Source organism: Crocuta crocuta, unplaced genomic scaffold, assembly GCF_008692635.1.
Source record: "Crocuta crocuta isolate KB4526 unplaced genomic scaffold, BGI_CrCroc_1.0 scaffold26, whole genome shotgun sequence".
Taxonomy (NCBI): Eukaryota; Metazoa; Chordata; class Mammalia; order Carnivora; family Hyaenidae; genus Crocuta; species Crocuta crocuta.
This window is the reverse complement of record NW_027532249.1, coordinates 18314486-18325054: the sequence shown is the minus strand read 5'-3', so window position 1 is coordinate 18325054 and position 10569 is coordinate 18314486.

Below are 10569 nucleotides of genomic sequence, written 5' to 3'. Positions count from 1 at the left end.
TTTACCATCTCACATTTAATTGTTATGAAAACTTATCTCAAGGATTTCACATATCTAATTTTCATACTTTTTTCTTCCAGAAAATGTTTCATGCAGGTGGTGATAAGTGTGTGTGTGGTTGTTTTGGCTTTTTTAAGTGTGGTGTGGCAAGAGGAGACAAGTGTGGTATGTTGCCAAAGTGAGAAACGTTAGGGTCTGGTATTTCACCTGTGTAGCACTTCCTGGTATTTGTGCTGGTACCTATGAAGTTCTAAAGGGAACTGGAGTTTCCAAAGAGACTTTGGGGCATGGCAGATTTCCCATGATTTCCTACAATTACAGAAAGACCAATTCTGGTCAAATAATACAATGGATTCCAATAAGAATAAATGTCAGAGGCATAAAAATGTAGCGCACAGTGCTTGCTTTTATTATATAGCATAGAAAGAAACATGGAATCTGAAGCATCTGCTCTTTAATGGGTATGGGGGGTATCCAGTAATGTGTAAGACTAAAACACTTTGGATTGAGGAACAAGGGTCACCTTGTTTGGGGGAACGAAAGAAGGGCTAGTTGCTTCTGACGATGCTGGATTAGAAATATGCCAGACTTGGTAGCATGTTAACACCGGGATGATTAAAGAAGGGCTAACTGAGGCAGGATGTTCCTTTGCTCAGATAATAACCCCAAATAATCAGTGTGAGGAAGCCAGGAGCAGTGGTGCATGCATGTGCACACAGAGCCTGGGATTTCAAGTTGGTCTTAGCTAAAGAAACTCTATGCATTATTAATAATGATGGCCATTATATGCTTTACGAGTGAGGGATGTGACAGATGGGGACTCCCTAGCAAACATAGTGTCCTGGGCCTAAACCAAAGTGGTCATTCCTAAACCTTCCTCCATATTGAAACCATCCAGAAAGGGGGTTTTAAAAAACCAGAGGCCTAAGCCTTACTACTTTTAGAGCTGCTTATTTAGTAGGTGTGTGTCCATAATCAGGAATCTGTATTTTTGTAAAAATCCTGAGTCCAACTAGGGAGCAAAGTTAAAGAAGTGCTCCTGTAGCATGTGGGATGACCGAGGGGAGGGCACTCAGCCCGGAGAGCCCTCAGTTCTCCTTTCCCTCACTTGGTGGAAGGTCCCTTCACTGGTCTTTCATCAGCCATTTGCCAAAACCCAATTCGAAATGATTCTGTGAAATCTCAGCCTTCCTTTCTGTGTTTATAAAGGCCAAGAGAATAGTTCAAGCCAAAACCAAAACAATGTCAGGTGAAACCCAAAAGCCTGAAGAGCTATGTGTCTATTTGAAGACACGCTGGCTGAACGTGGCTTGAATTCTGTAGATGTCTTTTCACTTCACATGCATACAGGTAAACGGAATCGCAGAAATACTACAAATATTATACATCACAAATATGCAAGTGGATGTAAATGAATTCAGTGGTTCCGAAGTGCAGGTGCTTTGGGGAAGATTGGTAGTGATTTGTTATTACCCAAGTCATTGCTTTTCAGTTTCATCATGTAACAGTGACACCATCTTCTCTTTCTGTTCAGGGTGTAAAGGGTAGAAGCCCACAGTATAGATAGAACCAGGCCCCTTCTCCTTTAGGATGAAGGAATAAAAGGAGGTAACTTTGGGTATTCTCTCCCTTCCAAATACATCTTGCCCTTCCCAAAAGTTTGATAGAAATCTCAAACATATTGCCTCTTCCTTTCTTAAAAGTATTTGGGATTTGAAAAAGTCGTTCCCTTATTAAAATTTTTAAAAACCAGAACACATTGTAAGGGGAAGGAAGAGGTATGAAAAAGGGGCATAGGCAATGTGCATTGGGGGGAAATTTTTTTGCTTCTAAGGGGCAGAGTGAGGGGAAAGTTATCACCAACAAAAGTAGTCCTGTTTTCTCTGAGAATATTAAATGCTGTATGAAGCTAGGAGATGGCACTGTCAATGAACCAAGGATGAATCACTTGCAGCTATAAAGACATTTTTCAACATAAGTCCTAGCTGGATTCTGAAATATTTCAGATTGTACACTTTCTTAAGTAAAAGGAAAATTCTATTGCCTAATGGGGGGTGGGGGTTTCATTCTGTTGACTTGAGAATATTTAGAGAATTCTAAGTCTCATGCTTTGAATTACTGCTCTAAATCTGCAAATTGCTGGGGTACCTGGGTGGCTCGGTCAGTTAAACATTCAGCTCTAGGTTTTGGCTCCAGTCTGGATCTCCTGGTTTCAGGAGTTCTAGCCCCAGGTCAGGCTCTGTGCTGGCAGAACGGAGCCTGCTTGGGATTCTCTCTTCCTCTCTCCATCCCTCCCCCACTCACACCCTAAGTAAATCTTTATAAAGTTGAAAATCATAGGAATTGGTTATAACCAGGCAGCAACTGGTTATAACTGCTGGGATTTTTGCCCGAGTTTATTTTAATCAATGTTAAAGAACAATTTCATGTTAATACAGGCTGATACGGGTCTTTTTATTTTTTTTAGCTCAGGGGAGGTGGAATTCCATCTCAAATTAATCATTTGGGGAGGAGTATAAATACAGAAAAAAAATGGTTCCATTTGCAAAATTGTATTCAGGCATAGACTTTCACACAATTCCTTAACTTGTGTCATGTACATGTTACCATTTTGCATTCTTAGTCCACGCCTCTAAGAATAAATAGTACTGGAACAAATGAATTTAGGTCTTTGGGGGGCTTGGGTGTACTTGAGAAATGTAAAGACCAGTGACTCCGAGAAGCAGATGGCAGAGAACAGGGAGTAGCTCCACCAGCTGTTGAGAAGTCTGTGTGGTGGAGGCAGTTCTCCAGAGCTGGACTCAAACAGAGCCCCTGGGGGATAACCGATGTCCAAGGAGTGTGCAGACAGGTGTGACTATCTGCTTAAGAGGGAAGCCTCTCTTTCTGTGCAAGTTGAGAGTAGGCCAGGACTGGCTGCCTGCTTCTCCTGGGTTTTTCCATCCTTGGCTCCCTCTTGGGTGGTAACCATCATTGCTGGAGGGGGTTCCTGCTGGCTGGTCCTGCTGCCTCAAGCCTAAAGCCATAGCTGCTTGCATAGCAGAAGCAGCCCTGGGCGTTCTAAGACCTTCCTCTTTCCATGGCCTGGAGGGAGGCAGGGAGTTGGGGATGGGTGAGGGGAGAGAAGGGATCCCAAACTGAGAGCTAGAAATGGAAAAAGGGAAGCGCTCACTCCAGAGTCAGCAGCACCCGCAGAGTGCCAGGCTGTTGGGCACTGGGGTTTGGGGGATGCTGTGGGAACCTGGCAGGGACAGTCCCGCTCTCATGGAGCTTACAGACCGATCTTGTGTAACAGTTAAGTTTCAGCCCTAGTTGACCTCACCTGTATAAAATTGGCGTCCTCCTGACCATGCCACATGGTATTGTGAAAATGTTATGTGAAGCGTCTACTTCAGTGTCTGGCTCATAGCAGACAATTAAAAAGGCTTTTTCCCTTTCTCTTCTACCCAGCCTGAAACTTAATTGTCTATGGAGAAACTTCAGAAAACAATGGACAGATGGTCAGCTGCAGATTCCTTGTACATAAAATCAGCACTCCCAACACCGTCTTTATCTAGCACTCCCCCCTTTATTCCACCGCCTGTTTCCTTTTGGTGAGGATTTCATTTTTCCTACAAGGTTGTCCTTGATGTTCTTTTTAACCTAATTCCACCCACGTACCATATGCTGGAGGGTGGCGGTATAGCAAAGAGGCGCTGAGATTTGTTCTGCATCCTGCATCTGCCCGGGGCTGGACCTGCCTATATATAGTTAGAAACGAGCAGCAGGAATCTTTGAAATGTCAAGCCAAGGGAACAGGAGGCCCCTTTGCTCTGTTTGGGAGTGTGCGGAGTGGGTATCAATAGGTTGGCATGGCAGTGCTGTTGACACGCAGTGCAGAGGTGCAGTGACACCAGTTCTGCCCTTCGCATCAGTGCTCATTCTGAGATTTTAGGCTGTGTTCCAAGCCAGGATACTGGGGTCCTACAGCTGCGTTTGTGATTGGGTAGGCTCCAGAGTCTGACTGACTTGGTACAAAGCCACCTCTACTATAGTACAAGCTGTGCTACCTGTGACAGGCTTCTCATCAATGGGGACCTACATTTCCTAATCATTTAAAAAAATGAGTAATAACTCCATCCCCTATAATGTCCAGTGTAGAGCTTAATTCTTTGCTTATACCAAAAGCTCTGGAGTCATCCTTAATATTTCTCTCAGCCCAACTATCTGTATATGTCTTCAACATAAATCAGGAATCTAAATCCAACCACGTCCCTCACTTCTGTTCCTAGGGCATCTTTTCTGAGAGCCCTGAGCTGACTGCTCTGTATCCTATCCATTTGGCTTTTCCCTTCTCACAAGTTCTTTTGTCCATGGGACTACTTGCCATTTCATGTATTCTATACGTCTATTCTTCTGCCGCCCACTAGATGAATTAAGTGATGGGAGGAACTTTGTATGTTGACTGCTGTATCCTTCTCAATTAGTGCAGAGTCTGGCAACAAAATTGTTCTTGAGAGGATCCATGTCAAAGAAGGCATTTAGCCCTTTGATGAAACCAGAAAATATATGTAAATCACCTAGCAGAGTACCTCTGTGTTTCTGTCACACATTTTGAATCCTAGAGAACTGTTCTTTGCTGTTCAGTGGCAACATAAATGAACTTCAAATTCTAGGACGCTGCTTCGTGAGCATCTCCCAAAGGATATGTTGCAAAATCCCTTTTTAGAAGGGGTAAAAAAAAAAAAAAAATACCAAGCTCCCTGTCAAAAGCAATACATACAGTGTGCATATAAAGCCATGATGCTGATGCTTGGACGGGACTTGTTGATAGTGCTTCTGAACACCTGGTTGCCAGTCACTGGCAGAATCCTCTTGGGGGTGTGTTAAAATGCAGATTCCCAGGGCCTAATCCCGATTCATCATGAGACCTGTTTTCGGACATTGCTCTTCTTGGGATGCTTCAGTTGATATAGATATTGCATGTCACAAGGTGCCCATGTACTGACTGGCCCAGGTGGCCAGGTGCTGCAAAGCCCCACCATCCTGGCCCCAGTCATCTAAAACACATGGGTTAAGCATACCGGTACTGGATAGATCAGTATAAAAATGCTAAACCTACACCTGAATGTGAAGTCCAGTATCTTTACTATGGGCAATAGAGGGTTGAGTGGATGAACACGGGTTATAGTTATAAAGACCGTGAGACAGTAGGCCTCTAGGTGTCAAAACTGTCGAATCTGGGGAAGAGAAACTTTTTCTTTTCAATAAGAGAACAAACCCTCAATAGACGCTGAATCTGTTGGTGCCTTGATCTTGGACTTCCAGCCTCCAGAGCGTGATCTGGGAAGCGCATGTTGATACAGAGGTGCCTTAAGACCAAAACACCCTGGAAAGATGAACCAACCTGTGGAGAGCAGCTNCCCCTGAAGTGTTTGTGTTCACCTGCAAATAAACTTAATAGCATTTACAAAACATTTTGTACGGTCGGTCATGTCTGCACTGTCCTCACAGCCTGGGGGGTGGGGGTGGGGTTCAGGGTGCGGCTAAGAAAGACGTAGTCTTTCAATGCTTGAGGGAACTTTAAGAGAAGGAAGAACAAAATGTGTGAACAATGTAGAAGGGTTCTGTTCCAGGCGGTTTTGGCCCGTACAAGAATAGTGGAGTCATCAGGCTAGTCTTTAAGCTGGCAATAATTCAGGCATTGTTCTGACCCCTTGACTTTATTTATGGTAATGGATCTGAAGCCTAGAGGTTAAATGATTGGGTGGTTCAAGATCCTACCACTGAAGCAGAGGTGCAGAATGTTGGGGTCCGAACTCCCAGACCAAATCTCCTACTATGTTACACTAACATGGGGGAGGTTTAAAGGAAGCAGGGATATGAAGAGTATTTTTTTCCATACATTAAATCAAGTCTAAAAGCAGGTGGTGGAGACTACTAACATTGTTAGAAAGGAGAGGTTTAAAAGCTGGTTAAATCTGAAAAATAAAACAAATCCATTCTACAATGCTGTAAAAAATGGCAAGACTTCTAGCCAAAACCATTATTGATTCTATCTTTTGGTGATTAAGATAACAATATGACTCTTTTTTTTAAATTTTTATTTATTTCTAGGAGAGAGAGAGTGTGAGCAGGGGAGGGTCAGAGAGAGAGGGAGTCACAGACTCTGAAAACAGGCTCCAGGTTCTGAGCTGGCAGTCAGCACAGAGCCCGACACGGGGCTCGAACCCACGAACCGCGAGATCATGACCTAAGCGAAAGTTGGACGCTTAACCGACTAAGCCACCCAGGCGTCCCAAGATAACAATGTGACTCTCGAAAGCAAGCTACTTTTTAAAAAAAATAATGGCTTGAGTAATCCTGAATAAAAGAAACTTATTACAAACGAAAGACTGAATTAGTTTAAAATTTTTTAACTTTTTTTTTTTTTTTGAGCTAGAGAGCATGAGTGGGGGAAAGGCAGAGAAAGAGATGGGGAGAAAGAAAGATAGGGAGAGAGAATCCCAAGCAGGCTTTATACTGTAGTCAGCCCAGAGCCTGATGTGGGGCTCCATCTCCCAAGTCTGAGATTAAGAATTAGAGGCTTACCTGATCAAGCCACTCAGGTGCCCCTACACTCTAAATAAACCTACTAAGCCAGGATCATTTTTTTCATAGCTCTCCCTATTCACCTACATAAAGGTCTTTGTGCTTGTCAAAAGTCTTCAGAATGGACTCTAGACTCTGTGCTTAAGACCTTCTTACTACTTTAAATTTGTAAAATACAGTTCACTAAATTTTCATCATGAATTCACTCAACTGTATATGATAGTCACAAATCTATTTGTTTCCATACTTGGGGGTCTCCACCTGATTCCATAAGGTATTTGGAAACCCTAAATATGAATTCTGATAATTTGGTCTTACGGGTTGGCAGCTGAACAGAAGAATGAACTACAGACTTGTATGGGTCTCTTTTCTTCCAAGGTGCTTGAAAAATTATAATCCCTAATGAGAGCAGTTTCAGTATTCTCAAAAGGCTAAAGGACAATATTATGTTCGAAAAGAATTGTGTTAAAGCTACATTTGAATGACCAGTACAATTGACCCTGTAGAGCTGACCACCCTCCAGTCAAAAATCCATGTATAATTTTTGACTCCACAGCAGCTTTAACTAATCCCCTGCTGTTGACCAGAAGCTTTACCCATAAGTAGGTGAGTAATACATATTTTGTACATTATATACTAAATTATCACAAAGTAAGCTCTAAAACTGCCAAGAAAATCATAAAAGCAGTTACAGCACTATACTACATTTGACAAAACCCCAAACTGCATACTCCTGGGTTCCCAAAATTCAAACCCAAGTTCAAGGTTCAACTGTACATGGTTTTAATTAGGATATATATTACTAAACAAAAGAACAAAGTTCCTCAAAGATGCGGTTATTCATATCTTCTATAAAGTTGAGAAAACAAACTCCCAATCCATATCAAAGAGTCAAATCACCAAGCTTTGGTGAAGGGTGAACTATGGTGATTATTATGGGCTGGAGCCTTGCAAGTCACAACTTCTTACTGGTCAGTAGTCCTGAAAAGTGCTGAAACAAAACAAATTCTCTTCTATCCTAGCGAATGTTAACTGACACAATGATGGTTGATGTTCTCCAGTAGAATCAGGTTCTATCACTGGTGAGAATATGGAGGGATAGGGGGAATGGGTGTCTGGAATGGGGATTAGAGCACGGTCTGCACCTTTGGTTGGAGAATCTTAGGCAAAATCATAGCTGTCCTTTGGTTTCTTAATGTGCCACATGGGTCTTATTTCCATAATGTTTGCCCTAGCCTCATTTCATCAGTATTAACAAACATCCTGCCAGTTCAGTGCCCTGAAAATTGTTGACAAGGCAATTTTGGGATACTCAGAAGAGCAATCATTTGACCTATTCCCTTGAAGATAGCACTAGATGAAAACAAGTAACTTGGGCAATTAAGTCATTTCATGGGGAAGACTAACAAGGCTTTCGAGTTCATGGGGATTTACTCACTTTTAAAACCACTTTGATTCTGAGATCACATTAGAGTACCAAAACTTTCTGAAGACCTCTTGCTTTTCAAGCATAATGGTCCATTTAGTGAGAAATCTGTGAGAATATATACTGGGAGAGTCCATATTTTGCAGCATACTGTGCTTGAATTTGATGACAGCATTGACTCTTGGCCCGGATCAGTGACTGAGAAGATAGGCTAAACTATTCGAGTTGCAGTAGTCTGTGTCAGTGTCTAAATTAATATTTTTTAGAATTTAACCTGTAAGTTAAAAGTGTGAAAAATCCAGTGTGGTACCAGTGGTTTCCATTAATGTCTTTGTTGTTGGAATTGTGCAGAAAAACGAAGAATTCCTTAGCTCAAGTTCTGTTCGGTGGCTTTGTGGGATCTAATGAGTCCACAGCTTTAGTACATCCTTGGGTTGGAATGTTGCAGCACAGTAAGTGCTGACATTGACCGTGTCAGTGAAGCAGTGGGTGAATTGCCACAGACTCCCTCAAGCAACATGTTTATGCCCCAAGCTTAGTCATCTAATGTGGGGACTCCTTGGATTCAAAGTTGTTCTTACCCATCATATTTTGTGAGTAGTATATTTTAGTGCAAGTTTAATTTTTTAGAGCTATTAGATAATTTTGGCTTACTAAAATGACACTAATTATAAAAATAAAACTTTTTTTTCTGTTTCTCACCATATTGTGACCCTGTAATGCTGTTTTTAGGATTGGAAAAGTAAGATTTTCTGTTCATCAAACTGTTGATCTGTGTCAGTGAGAGTACTCTATGAACCATGAAGAAATATGTCAAAAATTCACACCATTGCCTAATTAAGCATTTTCTCCAAACATTCCCCAAAGCTCCACACAATGTTTGTAAATTGTTGCTTAGTAATAGAACTACACAGAAATTTAACTCTTTAACATCAATTGATAGGTAATTATAGCTCCCACAATACTTATTCATGAAAGTATTGTCTCCAGCCATATTCCTTAGATCAACATTAACTGCTATAGGGTAGAGGTTTAGCCCAATAAAAATATGGTTGATAAAGGCATGACAAAGGAAGAGACCATTTCATTTTGTCTATAGTTTTTAAAGTAAAAACATTTTTAAATGTTTATTTTTGAGAGAGTGTCTGAAGCAGGTTCCAGGCTCTGAGCCATCAGCACAGAGCACGGACTGTGAGATCATGACCTGAGCCAAAGTCAGATGTTTAACCAACTGAGCCACTGAGGCACCCCTTAAGGTAAAATTTTAAATGCCACAGGCTGTCTTATAATTTAGAAAACCCAAAAATTAGTAAACTATTTTGTGCCATATGACTACTACTTCTAAATTACCTAGAGGTGTGTGTGCGTGCGTGTGCGCGTGTGTGTGTTGTAATACATTTCAAAGCCAGGCAGATCTGTGGACCTAGATGTTAAAACTAAATATAGTATTTAGTTTAAAAGGATGGAGAAGACACTTCACCATACCTGTACTGTTGCTATAGTGTCTAAGTCTTTAAAAAAAAAAGTAATTTCTTGAAGTTAATTATCCTTTAAAAAGGATAATCACAATACTGAAAAAAAGCTATTAGCTTTATATTAGGAAAACAATAGACATTAAAAAGCTTGTAGATTTTGGACCAGAAGTGTATTCATGAGGACCCTAGGGCCAAAAGAACTCAGGAGATAGGACAAAGAAGTTTGAGCTGCAGATTAATTAACCCTCAAATGACTCTATTTACACAAAGGGAGTTTTATGGAAATCTTTAGGAGCCTGGTTAGGTGGTTGCTTTCTAGGCTATGAAGGTACTCAAACCTGAAACCCTTTTCTGACTTCTCCTGAAAAGAATGTCTATAGTAGAAAGGCAATGAGCTGAGTGTAATTATCTTTTAAATCAGAATAGTGTGCTTTTGTAAGCTTGTAATTGACCTTTTTAATACTCTTTTACATGCGGGAGTCTTCATGAATTTGTTTTCCTTTGAAAATTTAGCCTCTTTGTTATGCTGTTTAATTACTGCATATTTGTTATAGTTCCTGGAGTAAATAAATATGTACAATCACATAATTAAATTAGAATCAGTAATTAGGTGTGATTGGGATATAAATTTTCTACTAAGCTTTGTCAAATGAAATGTCCCAAACATACACATCACTTACAAACCCTATAAAAATGACTTTTCTAATTTGTTCTTTTTCAAAACTAATGATTATACTTTCTGTGTTTTTAAAAAATTACCTTTTATGTAATTATAAGCTGAACTATACGTGTTCTGATTGGCTCCCTCTGGAATACTACATGGTGGATGTTCAACTTTGACCATTTATGGACTGGCCCAGAGTGTGGCAGGTGGTACTGCCGCTGTAATCAGCAGTCTCCTGCATGACACACCTGCTGGAGATTGTCAGTTGGATTGACCAGAAGACTACACTAAGGCAAGCTTAGGTGTACAAACACTTTTCAAGGCTGGGACAGGAACCCTACCCAGGTCTTAGCATGATTCTACAATTGTTAAAAACTTGTCTTTTTCCAATCTCTCTTCCTTCATTAACTCTTCTCCTCACATTGTGTGGCTAT